The sequence below is a fragment of the Physeter macrocephalus genome, chromosome 11 (assembly GCF_002837175.3).
Source record: "Physeter macrocephalus isolate SW-GA chromosome 11, ASM283717v5, whole genome shotgun sequence".
NCBI lineage: Eukaryota > Metazoa > Chordata > Mammalia > Artiodactyla > Physeteridae > Physeter > Physeter macrocephalus.
In genome coordinates this window covers 170,600,227-170,616,666 of record NC_041224.1, presented here as the reverse complement: position 1 = coordinate 170,616,666, position 16,440 = coordinate 170,600,227, and the positions used below count along the sequence as shown (strand labels likewise).

Sequence of the window (16,440 nt, the reverse complement as noted above, 5' to 3'; positions counted from 1 at the left end):
GGCAGAGGCCACAACAGTGAGAGGCCCGCGTACCGGAGGAAAAAAAAAAAAAAGTAAAGGGGTCAGCACAATGTCAAAAGTGATGAGCAGGAAAACTCCAGGTAGAAAAGTTGAGTCCTCATTACTTTTAGCCAGTCCAGGAAGTGAAGAAGGAAGGTGGAATCTGGAGATGGTCCAGAGCAGTGAAAGGAAACTAGTGAAGGATGGGGAGATAGTGACTAAGAAGGGCTAAGCAAGGGCTTCCCTGGTGGTGCAGTGGTTAAGAATCCGTCTAACAATGCAGCGTACATGGATTCAAGCCCTGGTCTGGGAAGATGCCATGTGCCGCTGAGCAAGTAAGCCCATGCTCCACCACTACTAAGCCGGTGCTCTAGAGCCTGCGAGCCACAACTACTGAAGCCCGTGTGCCTAGAGCCTGTGCTCCACAACAAGAGAATCCAATGCAATGAGAAGCCCATGCACCGCAACAAATAGTAGCCCCCGTTTGGTGCAACTAGAGAAAGCCTGCGTGCAGCAAAGGCCCAAAGCAACCATAAATAAATAAATTAATTAAATAAGTTAAAAAAAAAAAAAAAAAAGAGGAAGGTCTAACTGTTCCTGGCAGCCATTCTATAAACATGAGGGAACTAGATTTAGGATGATGTTCACATAACCTAGAACAGACAAAAGGGAAGAAAAACAGTCAATAATAAATGATAGAATTGTTGAATCAATGACTCTGAAATCTGATCTACCTTTGGGCTTCCTTTTAGGTTAGACATATCAATTACCTATTGCTGTGTAACAAACCTTCCCCAAACTTAGTGACTTAAAATAACATGTTATCATTATTTAGTTCATGAATCTGCAATGTCAGCTGGGCTCAGTGGGGAAGGCTTGTCTCTGCTCTATGAGGTATCAGCTGGAGCAGCTCAACTAGGGGCTGGAGAATCCACTTCTAGATGGCTCACTCACATAGCTGGAGAGTTGGTGCTGGCTCAGTCAGTGTGAGAGTCATGGCCCTTGTCAAGTGGACCTCTCCACAAACTGCTTGGGCTTCCTCAAATCATGGTGGCTGGATTCCAAGAGTAAGCGAACAGAGAGAACCAAGCAGAAATTGTATTTCTTTTATGACCTAGCCTTGGATGTCATATTCTGTTATCTCCACAGTCTGTCATTTCCACAGTAGTCTCTTTATCAATCAGTCACTATGGTTACCCTAGACATAGGGAGAGGATCCCAACTTTGATGAGAGGAATTTCAAAGAATTATGAGCATGATTCAAGCCACCACACCAGCTAATACATTTCCTTATGTTTATGACTATTCAAGTTGGGTTTTCTGTTATTAATGGCAGAAAACATTCTTATTGATAGAATTAGTGTCATCTCAGCTGTGGGCAGCAGAATGTCTTATATTAACCACTGTCAATCACAATACCAATTGTAATATGTTTACTAATAATTAGTTACTAGTAATTTAATACTTAGATTTTGAAGCTAATTTTTTTTGCAAAGCAGAGCAGAATCAAGCTTACCACTATAATAGTGTAAGAGTCATTTATTTTAATTCTAGTAGACTTCTCTGAATGGGTGATAAGAGGATGGCATCAGAGCAAGGATATAGTTCATGGGAGCATTACTCCAGGTTGAGAGCTATTGGCCTAGATGCCTCTTTGAGCAAGATTTGGAAGGAGATTTGGAGTTTGTGTACTAAAGGGTCAAATTCATTTCCTTCTCTGTATATGCTGTAGCTAAGCCAGTGAGGTTAAAGACTCGGGATCACATTTGATATTCTCTTTCTAATTCCAAAGATCTTTTTGTGGGCAAAGGAAGGAATAAAGGAATTCTTCTTTTTTTTTTTAACATCTTTATTGGAGTATAATTGCTTTACAATGGTGTGTTAGTTTCTGCTTTACAACAAAATGAATCAGTTATACATATACATATGTTCCCATATCTCTTCCCTCTTGCGTCTCCCTCCCTCAGGAATTCTTCTTGATCATCTGCATTGTTCTACCCCACAATGAACTCTAATAAAACAAATCATTTTTTTTTTTTTTTTTTTTGGCGGTATGTGGGCCTCTCACTGTTGTGGCCTCTCCCGTTGCGGAGTACAGGCTCCGGATGCGCAGGCTCAGCGGCCATGGCTCACGGGCCCAGCCGCTCCGCGGCATGTGGGATCCTCGCGGACCGGGGCACGAACCCGCGTCCCCTGCATCGGCAGCGGACTCTCAACCACTACGCCACCAGGGAAGCCCCAAAACAAATCATTTTTAAGTGTCCACTGTGTTCTTAGCACTCTGCTAGGCGTTGCAGATATAATGATGATAAGATGTGGTTCTCTAGAAACCTAGAAAATAAATAGAAGGCAATTGGAAAGCATCAGGAGGCTATTTAAAATTAAGTGCTAAACCAGGTGTGTAAAGCAGCCTTATAAAGAAAAAGGGAGTGAAGAAGAGCCGAGCATTTACTGGATTTCAGGGTGCTTCCCTATCAAAAGGTACAGTCCCAGATCACTTGGTCCTCCCTTCCTCAGCCAGCTATGACTAGACCAGGGTGAACATTTGACCCAGGGATGCCCAACCAGAGAGCAGCCAATAACCTGTGCCTTGTGTGGAAACTGGCTGGAAAATATGAGCTGAGCACATCAGATTCCCCTCCCAGGAATCTGGAAAAGGAGAAGCAGTTACTTGTCTTAGGTGGTAGGCCCTGAGCTCAAAGACCTGGTAGATTTTCCAACAAGGAAGTCATTGTGGAATTGTGTGCAGACTGCAGCTTTGAGGGACTGGAGACTCAGAGAAGCTGGACAGGATGTGTAGGTGTGAGAGAGAAGCAATCTCCTTGAGGCGAGGGGCTGGGGGGTGTTGGGCTGCTTCAGGTCCTGACCTTTCTGAGGTCCATTTGTTCGGATCCTGAATTCCTACATGTTTCCATTGTTCCTTTACCAGGATAGGGCTGGGACTAGGCTCCCAAACACTTTCAGCTGAATGAATTTGAGTGGATTTCTATTACTTATACCCATCAGAGCTTTGTCTAGAACAAGTCAAGTATTTATAGATGAGGTGGTAATTTCCATGGGCCTTGAGGAATGGCTTGGGTTTATGTGAAAACTACGCCTGGGTTTCACAGTTTACCAATCAAGCCTGTGATTTCATAAAATAAGCTTGACTTTTAGTGTCACACACAACCTTGGGTTAAATCCTGGCTCCTTGATCACTTCTTTGTGATCTTGGAAAGGTTACTTATCTGTAAAGTTTAGAGATCTTCTCTGAAGGGTTTTTACAAGAATTTTAAAAAGTGTATGTATATGAACCATTAACACAGTGCTTGGCACATGATAAGTCAACAAAGAATGGCAGCTAGTATCATTCCAAACATATTTGGATGGGAGATGAGAAGTAATTTTCAACCTTGTTTCCAGTAACGTAAAGTGGTTTTGATTGAGTCATTTTGTATTTCTCGACATTTTTAAAGTGACTTTCTATGTTTGGGGGGGTGTGAGCCTGTGTGCACATGTGTTTGTTTGGCGACGGCACTGTTTATCTCCTGTTTCCCCCTTTCCTATTGAAGTTGTAGTCACTCTGTTCTTGGACTAGTTGTTGTTATTAATCAGACAGGCAGTATGTGATGAACAGGGGCGATGAGTTGGTCAGACTGCCAAGCAAGTTCATGTTTTGCAGGAAACGCCAAGTTGTTTCCTGAGGGGATGTTTTTCAGGAATGGAAGGGTATGCTTCACTGGCCTTCACAGACCCTGTCCTGTCCCCTGAGTGCTGTCACCTCGCGGGGTGATAGGATAGCTCTTTAAAAGCCAGTGCACGGAGCTGCTGTCCAGCTGTGCTGGAAGTGCGCTTGCATTGCTATTGTTGTTTCTCCTTCTGGTAAATGAAACCCGCATCAAGTAGGAAATGGATTGCCGACTTCCCACATTTCCTCAAAAAACATCCCAACATTTTCAGTCCCATCATAAACTAGCAGGGTGGGAGAGGCTAGTGAAAGGCAGGGAGTAGTGGGGGAGGAAGGAATGTCTGAAAAAAATAGGATTGTAAAGTGTTTTGAGATACCCCCCCCCACACACTACTAATTCGTATAAAGGCTAATGCATATTTCAAACTAACAGATTAAATGGAAATTATCATAAAAATATGGTTCCTCTGCCAACCACGTTTATTCATGAAGTCTCCTTATGGACTTGGAGTGGATTTAGAGAGAGGGGAAGAAAGTCTTGGCATTCTAAGCTGCCTAGGGATTTTGCTGGGCGTATGAGTTTTCCTAAAACTCTGATGAAAGCAAAACTCACAAATGATAGGTTTTCAATTTTATTTCAAATAATGATTTTGAGTTGCATTTGTAAACAACCATTAATATTCAGAAGTAGCCTTCTGAAGAGTTAAAAATCTTTCTCTCCTCTGCTGTGGCAAATATTTAGATTTTACATCTAACCAGAAGAAGAGAAAAAGTCAAACAGGATTTTACTGAGGCTGGGAAACTGAATCCTCTGACTTACCATTGGTCCAGTTGGTGACCCCAAGTGACTTGGGAGGGGAATCCTGGGCATGCTGGTCTGGAACTCTGGGGCCACAGTGGGGTAAGAGCACCTCCTCCACCCCATCCCAGAAAATCATGGCTGGAGGGTATGTCAGGCAATTATTGCTGTGTTACAAATAGTCCCCAAATGCCATAATATAAAATGACAATCATCTATTATTTCTCACCTGTCTGCTTGTCCGCTAGGGATTAGCTCCTCTAGTCTGGGCTTATCTTGGATGCTCTGTGTCCCTCATCCTCTTTGGACCAGCTGGCTGGCCCAGGCAAAATCTTCTCACAGCATTGGCAGAAGCACAAGAAGGCAAGCAGAAACATCTGAGGCCTCTTTAGGCCTAGGCTCAGAACTTGAACACTATTCAATCTCATTTTATTGGTCAAAGCAAGTGACATGGCTAAACCTATAATCAAGGGGTAGGGAAACATATTCCACTCCTTGAGTGGAAGGAACTTCAAAGTCATGGCAAAGAGTATGGATACAGTGAGGGCTGAAGCCAGTACTGTAATCTACTACAGAGAAGAAGGCCTGTGACTCTGACTGTACACTTGGTGAGTGGAATCACACAGCTTATCTGCAACTGTGACAGACCACTCTGTTCTGTGGTATTGATGATGGCGATCGTAACTTGATGCTATTAATCAATCAATATTCCTCCTAACTCTTCTAATTTTGGTTCCATATTCCTCCCCAGAGAACCTTCTGATTATCATTTAGATTCCTGTATGGCTGTTTCTGCAGGGTGTAGTATTTTCACCTTTAGACACAAATGTCTGGGACCTAAAATAATTCTATTTCTTATGTTATTTTAATAGACAGGCCCTATGAATATTAATAGGTCCTATTGTCTAGTACAACCTCTAGTAAGCCTGGCTGAGTATTCTTCTTTAACAGAGTTTAACTTAGTAAGCTGCAGGGGAAGAGAAACAAGTTTCTGAGCTTGAAAAGCTGAAAGTCAGTTTCCATACTATGATAAATTCACACTATGAAACCAGTGGGCAGGTAACCACCTTTTTGGGGAGACTTCTACCATGGTGTAATTTTTTGCCCAGATATCCGTAGTTCCTACATATAACCCCAGCACTTTGCCTTTAATAATGGAAGGAAAGAAAGGTCCAATTCACATAATCCTCCTTTTGGGCAGCCAAGCACGTGCATGGTGAACCAGAGGGCTTCAATCAGGGGAGCAGAACCACTAGATATTATTGATATAGGAATAAGACCGCACAGAATTATGGGAGAAACTGGGAAGTAAAGGAGAAAAAAAGAAAAAAACTCATCCTGCCACAAATATTCCCTAGTTTATTCAACTATGTGTCCTGTAGATTAATATACAGTCTCCTTGGTAAGATATTCAAGAGCCTTCAGAGCCTATCTTTGTATTCCTATCTTCCATCACTCCTTAGTACATACTCTGTAACACTGAACTTCCTGAGGCTCACAGGGAAACCCTTCGGAGCGCATGAAAGTGACTGACAAGGGCTGATAAAGATGATGATGATGTGATGGTGATGCCATGCTTGTTTTCATGTCAAGATGTCAGCATTTGGATCGGGTGGCCATCAGAGAGAGAGAAAAGAGCTGCGTATCCATAAAGATTTTTCGTTATCCATTTGGGACAAACTTAAAGTCTCTATGACCTTAATACTTTCCCTGATCAATTTTCATGTTTCATGTTTCCCATGCAATGCCTAGAGCAGAAGAAGATGTTTTCTAGCGTTTTGTGTAATCTCTATGTCATCACTTACAGCAATGTTAATCAAGGTAAGTGAAGCTAGCTGTTGGGGAAAAAAATGCCCCAATATTAGTAGTTTACACAAAAAAGTTTGTTTTTCACTCACAACACAATCCAATCAAGATTAGTGGGTGGTGGGTGGAGTCAATCAGAAACCAGGACGTCTTCCATCTGGTTGCGTTCTTAGCTTTAGCAGTGGTTAACAATGGTTTAGCAATGGTCCAAGGTGGTCAAGGAATGGGAAGAGGGCGAGAGACTCCAAGTTTTTAACTGCATAGGTCCAGAAGTGAAACTCTACTCATACTCATATTCCACTGATGAGAACTGGTCCCACAGCTTTACCTAGATACAAGGGGAATGGACAATGTAGTTTAGCTTTGAGGCCAGAAAAAGGAATTAAGATTTGGTGGGCATCCATGACTCTGCTGAAATGTCACTTTCTCTCTGAGCAAGTGCTTGATGTACTATAGGCACTCAAAAATTTTGTTGAACAAGTGAATAAATGATTGAATGAATGACTATGTATAGGCTTCTGCTGTCCTGTTTTTCTAAGGCAGAAAATGAGAAGGAAATCATTTGGAGGGAAGCTGAAATCCGTATGCCACACCCACTGTGTTCATAGGACCATATATATTTGTAAAATTATTTCACAAGCACTCTAGGAATTCGTATTCTTTTAAAGATTTGTTTTTCGTTCATTCAACAAATATTTGAGTGCTGCTACATGTCAGGGGCTATGGTATGTGCTCAGAGAACAGGTGGAAGTCATAATTCCTGTTTATTGGTAACTCGCATGGAATGAGTTTAGTAGAAAGAGGGAAAAAAAGCCAATAATCGCAGTTATTGAGTAGGTGCCATGATGGAGATACGGGTGGATTATGGCAGGAATGCTGAGGCAGGGCACCTCATTCACTTTCGGCTGGGTGTTGTGGAGTTTCATCTTCCAGAAGAGGTGATACTGCAGCTGAATGAACATGGACTTGCCAGTTGATACGCATAAAATCGAGGTAAAGAGAACAGTAGTGCAAATTTGGCACCTTTGGGAATTGCAGTTAATTCAGAAGGTCAAAAATGTGTGGTGGTGGGTAGTTGCAGGGGAGGCTGGAGAGGTAGGGCTGGATAAGTCACAAAGCATTTACAAACTGTTCTAAATGAAGGAAGAATGAAAAGGGATTAGGACAGGGATTAAGTGATTTGTCTCCATCAAATGAAATAATACAGCAAAATCTAAGCAGCAGTGTTACCCACATCACCCCAAATTTCTTTTTCTCCTTAGATCTGCCTCAAATAATGACATTAAACATTAAAAACACTAATGTTTAACATTAAAAAACAAACAATAAACAAACAAAAACCCACTCAGAATGTTGCAACAACCATCATTCTATGGGAAAAGGGAACACAAGGGCACAAAGAAAGGTGTACAATATCCTCCATTCGTATCAATGTAGCCTTGTCTCTGAAAGTGGAACAGGAAGGAGGGACATTTCGAAGAAAACAAAGGAAGTGGTTTCATTGTTTTCAAAGAACTATATCTGTCAGCAGAGTAGATTCTTCTAAGAATCTACTTCTTTTTATTTTTTAAATATTTATTTATTTATTTATGGGCTCCTTTTTGTCTGGATTCTTTTTTTAAAAATAAATTTATTTATTTATTTTTGGCTGTGTTGGGTCTTCTTTGCTGCGCGCGTGCTTTCTCTAGTTGCAGTGAGCGGGGGCTACTCTTCATTGCGGTGCCGCGGGCTTCTCATCGCGGTGGCTTCTCTTGTTGTGGAGCACAGGCTCGACGTGCGCTTGCTTCAGTAGTTGTGGCTCGCGGGCTCTAGAGCGCAGGCTCAGTAGTTGTGGCACACGAACTTAGTTGCTCCGCGGCATGCGGGATCTTCCCGGACCAGAGCTCGAACCCGTGTCCCCTGCATCGGAAGGCGGATTCTTAACCACTGCTCCACCAGGGAAGTCCAAGAAGCCTTTTTAGATGGAAGAAAATTAGGAACAATTTGGGAAGCTCTTGTTTGGGGACTTCTGCATCAGTGAGGAGGTTGTTAAGGCTGTTCAGTCAGGGAACCAAGCACCCAGTCCAGTTCAATAAGGACTATTGAGCGTTCTTTCACTCTGTTCATCCAGCGCATCTGAGTGACACTTTTGTGCCCTACACTATGATGTCAGGTGCTGCAGGGAGTAAAAGATAGGCAAAGGTCCTTGCGCTGGATAAATAATACAGGAATCTACAGGTTTCTAACCAAGGATGTGCTGTTCTTAAGGGTCAAATGAGAGAGAGAGAAAGTGTATATATATTTATATGTGTGTAACAGGGAAGAGCCAAATCGGACTACATGTTGGATCTGTTTCTTTTACTTTAACCTTTGCATTCCGCTGCTTTTGTTCACTAAAAGGATACTGTCTATACATAATGGCCTGCCTAGGGGAACCCTGCCCCTCTGCCTGAGGGAAACATCCGGACCCTGTCCACCTGTGGATGGCTACACGAAAGAAGAAATTAACACATCCCCTCCCCGAGGCTGGCCATTCCAGCGGATATTTGCAAAATTTATGGCCCTTTTACTTTACTTCCTCATCTCCTTCCCCTCTCTGTGCTATAAAAGAAACTGGCATCCAAACCCCAGTAAGATGGTTATTTTGAGACTTTAGACTGCCATCTTCTCGGTCTGCGGGCTTTCGAATAAAGTCGTATTCCTTGTCTCAACACCTCATCTCCGATTTATTGGCCTGTCGTGTGGCGAGCAGAGCAAGCTTGGACTCGGTAATATATATATATATATATATATATATATATATATATCACACAAGAGTCATTTGACCCTTAAATAAAGTACATTATCTACATACTTTATATAATATATATTTTTAAAGCCTTGGAGTCTTAAGTCCAGAGTCAATCTTGATTCTATACTTGGGTAACCACTGTTTGACCCTCAATATTTTCAACTGTAAAATGAGGATAATAACAACTACATCACAATTGTGAGGCTTAAATGAGATGAAAGCTTTGTGTAAACAGTACAGAACTTTGCAAACATTTGTAATAGAGTGAAAAATTATTGAACGTGAATATACTAGGACTTAAAGCAGTGTTTATCAAAGTGTGTTAGTTGAAACATTAAGGCCCCAGGATGGTAACTGGCATTTCTCAAGAAGAGAGTTGTATGGTCTGGAGGAGAGGCAAAAACTTTACCCTCTTAGGGGTTCTGCCTGGAACTGAGAATTAAATTGACATAGACAGATTAACAGCACCAACGCATAAAGATTTTTTACATGTACATGGGAACACCCACAAGACAATGAAGACCAAAGAAGCAGTTAGAGCCGAACACATACTAAGTTGGACAAAGAAGTAAGTAGTGAAAATGGGACAAAACAAAGGGGCTTGAGCTAGGGCAGTTAATAGTGGAGAAGTGGCTATGAAGATAAGGGTTAGTTTAACAAGGTTTGTTTGTATAGATTTCCCTCATCCTTGACTCTCATCTCTGGTGATAAGACTGTTTCTTTCCTCAGGGTAGCAGGAGGACATCGTTCACTTGGGAGTTCCATCTCCTGCTTTGGGGAAGAAAAAGGAAGATCAGAGGTCCTTCTTCCATCTGATTCTCAAGTGCCTTTAGCTCAAAATAACCTATACGCCAAAGTGGCATATTTTGGGGTGGCATATTCTGTCACTCCTCAGGTCCAGTAAATTTGAGAAATACACGATGATACAAAGCAAAACACAGTTCTTAGGCCTTGAATGCCTTATCAACTCAAGGAGTAACTATATTGTGCCTCTTTCCCCAGATTAATTTGTTCTCGGGATTTAGGCCTCCTCTCCACCCCCCAACCATCCTAACCCCCACTCCAGCATCTAGGGCCTGGAGATTAACAGAACCCATTTTGGGAAAGACTACTCTCCAGGAAGAAAATTATCACCTTCAATTTACAATCCAGCAGCCTCTCAAAAGGTTAGCCATTCATCAACAGATAACCTAGGAATTCACTCAACAGCTTTCCAAGTACAGTGTTGAGATTTCCAGCAAGGAAGGCAAAAAAGGGCCAGTCAACTCCTTGCCAGGGTGCCAGAGGGGATTCCAGCATAGAATGGGGGTGGGGCAGGTAGTGGATACCTTTGGGATTCCTTCCAACGTACCTGCTGCTAGCAAAGCAGTAGGAAATGTAAAGTCACAAAAGTGAAGAGTTGCGAGCTGATTCTCAAAGACTTTATAATTAGGATGTAAACACTAAAGACCAGTAACACAAGTAAGAAAAGTTTCTCTGCTTCCAAGAAGTTTCTCTGTGTGCAGAAATATCTTCCGGCAAGAGAAACTGCTCCTTCCTTCCCTATTCAAGGATGTTCATCATTTTATTCCTTTCCAGAGGGAGCACCCAAAAATTGCGGCTAGGAGAGGCGAGGAGCCGAGGAGCCGAGGGCGCAGGCGCCTGGCGCTCAGGTACACTGACCGGCGGCCCCGCCCCGCCCCGCCCCGCCCAGCCCCGCCCCTCGGCTTGCACCTCCCGACGGGCGGGGCGGACCTGGGGAGGGCGGGGCAGATCTGGCGGAGCGGACCTGGTGGGGGCGGGGGAGGGAAACCTGGAGAGGGGGCGGGGCCTTGGGGCGCGGCCGCGCGAGGTGACCGGATTGCGGTTCCCGCGGGCAGCAACGCCAGAACGCTCACTGCCTCGAGCAGGTAACTGGCCGCCTCAGCGCTGTGTGAGGCGGGGGCTCCCCGAGAGCGGTGCGTGGAGACCCCGGGGACACGGAGGGGGCGGGAGCCGGGGGTGGGGGGGCTCAGGTGTGGGGTCGCGGGTGGTTCCCCGGACGAGCAGCGTGGCGCGGGCCTCGAGCGGCCGCTTGCCTGCCCTCCCGGTAGGACTCGTGGGCGGCGACAGTAGCCTCGTCGCCCCCAGCCTCGCGGGGCCGAGTCTCCTCAGCGACGCCTGCTCTCCGGAGGCCTGAGGGAGGTTTGGGGCCCCTCGACAGCCGCGATCTCCGAGGCCGGGAGGGCAGGTACTCGCTCTGTGGGAGCACGGTGGGCTGTAGGTCCGCTGGGTTCACCGGTCCGCTTGTTGGGACCCGCGGGCCGGACGGAGGGGAGACCCCAGCCCCGGCGGGGAGGGCCACGCGCCGTGCTCCCCGCCCTGAGCGCGCGCTTGCGACCGCCGGCCCCAGGTGGGCTCTGGCCTCTGGGTTGAGAGGAAAGCGAACGCATTTCCTTTGCCTGGAGAGTCTGATGAGAACCGGTTAGCGGATGGTTTTTATCTGTGAAGTTTCTGAAACTTTTTGAAGCGGCGAAGGGCTGGTAAACATCACTTTGTTTTGGTTTTTGCAAAACATGAATTATCTACCCAGCTAGGTTTTTAGATTTGGTTTGTATCTATCTCCTCCATTTTTTTTTCCCTTCTTCCTTCTTTACTATGGTTTTATTTAAATCAAGGAAGTACTGTGCATGAATCGTGGGTATGTCGCACACAGGTGGACGTGCAGGTACAGGCAAGATAGATGCCAAGCCAAAAACATTGATTCCTTTAGAGTGCTTAAAATACAGCATGTAAAAGGATTGCTTTCGTATTTAAAATATACTGATTCTCACTCTAGGTAGGCAGTTATTAGAGGTGTTTTCCCTGATTGCTACTGTTATAAATAGCCTGGAAATATTAAGAGTTAATAGCAACACCACCGCCTACTTAGCAATTTAATATTTCAATATGGAACTTTATCATGGCTAAAAATTGCTCTTTCTGGAAGGAGAGATTTATCTTGCCTTTGAGAGCTGGGGTTCGAGGAGATTTGGGTTTTTATCATATATTTTGTATTTTATAGTTTTTGCTGATGACTTTGTCTTCATAACTGGAGGAAAAAGCCTTCATAAAAATTTGCTTTTTTTTTAAACCCTGAAGAAGAAAAAATTTTAAGTTCCTCTTGTATTTTATTGGCTCCACTTGAGTTATAATTATGTATTCACAAATAAAAACTAACAAATTGAGGGGCTAGTTCAGGTTGAGAAAAAATGAGTTTGTGATTCTTGTAGGGCCTCTGGCTGAGCTGCCTAGTTGGCAGTTAGATATGTTGGTAGCGGGATTTTCTGAAGTCAGGATCAGAGTTGTGAATGTTGGAACCACCCATGGATTTGTGATAGTTAATCTTGTGAGAGTGGAAGAAAACATTCCAGTAAGTAGAGTAAGAAGAGAGGAAGACCAAGGATGGAAAACACCAGGACTTAAGTGATGGGTAGAGACAGCCAAGGAGACCAAGGCGGAACATTCAGGAAAGAAGGAAGCAAACTAACAGACAGTGGTGCCCTAGAAGCCAGGAGATGGAAGAGTTTTCATAAGGATAGAAATCTATTTTGGGGTCAGATGAATCAGAGGAATCAGGAAGATTGGGGCTGATAAAGTGCCTATTGGTTTTGGTAGTTAGGAGTATGTCATTGAACTCAACAAACATAATTTAAGTAAAATGATAAGGAAGGAAGCCAAATTTGAAGGAGTTTGAGGAGTAAGTAGAGGATGAAGAAATAAAGATAGTCAGTGTAGAATCCTTATTTTGAGACACAAAGATTTGAAGGAGGAATGATAGGGTGGTAGAGTGCTAGGGTAGTGTATAGTCAGATTGGAAAGAATATAAGGCCAGTAGAATACTTTTATGTTAAAGTGCATCACCCAGCATGGGAAGCTGACAGCAAGTTGCTGCACATATTGACTAGAACTATAAGTGTTTAATCTCCCCAATTCAAATTATGAACACTATTTTAGTGGTATTTTGATCTGTTGGGTTCAGATGTTTTTATCAGTGTCAAAGTCACTTTAACAAACTGTTGGATTGTATTTCACCTGAGTTCCAGTACTTAGATACTTCCAACTTACTTTTGTCATGTCATTTTTCTAGTGTGTATCTCAATGACTCTTCTAAAAAGAGTTGATGAAAACTGAACCTCCTTCAAGGATCTGCAAGGAAAATTGTCTTGAGGCCAAGTAAAGCAGAAGGGAAAATAAAACTGTCCTTGGGCAGTCGTAACTACCAGATCATGAGGGAAGTACACATCACCTTGGTGGTCTAAAAAAATTTCAAGATGTGAATTTTAAAAAAACTTTTTTTTCTTTAGATATAATTCATATGCCATGAAATTCACCCTTGAGAGTGTATAATTCAGTGGGTTTTCATATGTTCACAAAGTTGTACAACCATCATCACTATCTAATTCCAGAACATTTTTATTACCCCCAGAAAAAAACCTTATACCCATTAACAGTCATTTCCTCATTTCCCATTTTTCCCTCAACCCCCAGCAAACTCTAATCTACTTTTGTCTGTATGATTTGCTTATTTTGGGCATTTCATATGAATGAAATCATACAATATGTCTTGTGTCTTATTTCTCTTGGCATAATCTTTTCAAGGATTATTCATGTTTACCATGAATCAGTACTTCATTCTTTTTAATGGCTGAATAATATTCCATTGTACGGTTAATACCACGTTTTGCTTTCCCATTCCTTAGTTGATGGTTATATCCACTTTTTGGCTATTACGAATAATGCTGCTATGAACATTTGCATACAAGTTTTTGTATGGAAATGTATTTTCCATTTTCATAGGAAATATATTTTCATTCTCCATTTACCTACAAATGGAATTGCTGGGTCATATGGTAATTCTGTGTTTGTTTTGAGGAATTGCCAAACTGTTTTCCAAAGCAGCTACACCAGTTTTCATTCCTACCAGCAATGTATGAGGGTTCTAGTTTCTCCATCCTCATCAACATTTATTTTTGTCTGTCTTTTTGATTATAGCTATCCTACTGTGTGTGGAGTGGTATCTCATTGAGGTTTTGATTTGTATTTCCCTAATAACTGATGCTGTTGAGCACCTTTTCGTGTCTTTATTGGCCAATTGTCTATTTTTTTTGGGGGGGGGGCGGAATGTCTGTTCGCATCCTTTGCTCATTTTTTTTTTTTTTTTGTGGTACGCGGGCCTCTCACTGTTGCGGCCTCTCCCGTTGCAGAGCACAGGCTCTGGACATGCAGGCTTAGCGGCCATGGCTCATGGGCCTAGCCGCTCCACGGCATGTGGGATCTTACCAAACCGGGGCAGGAACCCGTGTCCCCTGCATCGGCAGGCGGATTCTCAACCACTGCGCCACCAGGGAAACCCCCTTTGCTCATTTTTAAATTGGGCTATATGTCAAGGCATGAATTTAAAATGATATAGTAAACAAATGCAAATATTCTCTGTAGGAGTATACTTTCATCTTTGGCTTAAAAAAAGTCCTACCAGTAAAGTTTTGAGGTCAATGGATAATTTATCAAAGATAACCAAGTGCACATGGAAATAAGACAACCTGAACAAGAATCAGCAGAAACAATAGACATTTAGAAGAAAACTTGCAAAGGCTTATGTATTGTAATTACTAGTTATTATTAAAATAACCATGATGGGCTCTATTTAAGTAAGTAAAAGGCACGTTTGAAAATATATGCAGGGAGCAGGAGTCTGAAAAGTGACAGAGGTACAAAGCTGGTTGAAAAGAGGAACTGAATGTAATTTCTATTAATGAAAAATGCAGTAATAAAAACTCAAAACTCATTTGTTAAGTTTAACCACAGATAAGGCAATTAAGCAAACCCCAAGAGAGAATGAATTAACTGGAATATAGATCAGAATAAATCATTCAGAATACAGCTCAAAGATACAGAAATGGAAAATGTAAAAGAGATGAAGATACATGAAAATTAGAATGATCAGAATGAGAAGTTATAGTGAGAAAGTCTAGTAAGTGGAGTTCCTGAAAGAAAAGAAATAGAGAATGGGCAAAAGCAATATTTAAAGAGATAATGAATGAGAATTTTTTAGTACTGAAAAATCTACCAGTACAGGTGGAAAGACACTAATCACAGATTGGTTATTCAGGTATACCACAATTTGTTTATTCACCTGTTGATGGACATTTGATAGTTTCTGGTTTTTGGCTTTTGCAGATAGAGTTGCTGTGAACACTAATGCACCAGTCTTTGTATGGACATAAGACTTCTTTTTTCTTGAGTAAATACCTAGGAGTGAAATGTCTGGATCATAGGGTAGGTGTATGTTTAACTTAAACTGCCAAACTATTTTATATTCCCACCAGTTGAATAGAGTTCTACTTGTTCTACATGCTTGTAAACACTTGGAATGGTCAGCCTCTGCAATTTCATCATTTCTATTAAGTGTGTACTGTTATCTCATTGTAGTTTTAATTTGCATTTCCTTAATGAATAATGGTTTTGAATATGTTTTTATGTACTTTTTTTGCCACTTGGAGAAGTCTGTTCAAATCCTTTTTAAATTGTGTTATTTTTCTTTTTATTATTGAGTTGTAATAGTGTTTTTGTTTCTTTTTTTGTAATAGTGTTTTTATATTCTGGATATAAGCCCCTTATTGGATGTATGATTTGCACATATTTTCTCCCATACTCTAAGTTGTCTTTTCACTTTTTTAAAAAAAATTTTAAAATATTTTTAAAATTTATTTTTTGGCTGCATTGGGTCTTGGTTGCTGCACGCAGGCTTTCTCTAGTTTCAGAGAGCGGGGCCTACTGTTTGTTGCGGTGGGCGGGCTTAGTTGCTCCGCGGCATGTGGGATCTTCCCAGACCAGGGCTCGAACCTGTGTCCCTTGCATTGGCAGGCGGATTCTTAACCACTGCGCTACCAAGGAAGCCCGATGGTGTCTTTTGAAGCACAACATTTTTACTTTTGATTAAGTCTAATATATCAAATTTTTCTTTTTTTAAAAATGAATTTATTTTATTTATTTATTTATTTTTGGCTGTGTTGGGTCTTCATTGCTGTGCACAGGCTTTCTCTAGTTGTAGCAAGCGGAGGCTCCTCTTCGTTGTGGTGTGCGGGCTTCTCCTTTCAGTGGCTTCTCTTGTTGCGGAACATGGGCTCTAGGCGCACAGGCTTCAGTAGTTGCAGCATGCGGGCTCAGTAGTTGTGGCTTGTGGGCTTAATTAGTTGCTCTGCAGCATGTGGGATCTTCCCAGACCAGGGCTCAAACCTGTGTCCCTTGCATTGGCAGGCGGATTCTCAACCACCGCACCGCCAGGGAAGCCCTCAAATTTTTCTTTCATTGCTTGTGCTTTTGGTGTCTTGTCTAGAAACATAACTGATTTTGTGTATTGATCTTATATCCTGCTACTGTACTCAACTTGTGTATTAC

The 16,440-nt window shown here is 42.3% G+C and overlaps 1 protein-coding gene across 1 annotated transcript in view; it reads left to right on the top strand.

The window, feature by feature from the left end:
- Positions 1-10,866: 10,866 nt before the first annotated feature.
- TC2N (tandem C2 domains, nuclear) overlaps positions 10,867-16,440 on the top strand; it is a 41,332-nt gene continuing 35,758 nt past the window's right edge. The window contains exon 1 of the mRNA XM_007105050.4: positions 10,867-10,931. The gene's annotated coding sequence lies outside the window, so the exon portion shown is untranslated. The remainder of the gene's footprint in view (positions 10,932-16,440) is intronic.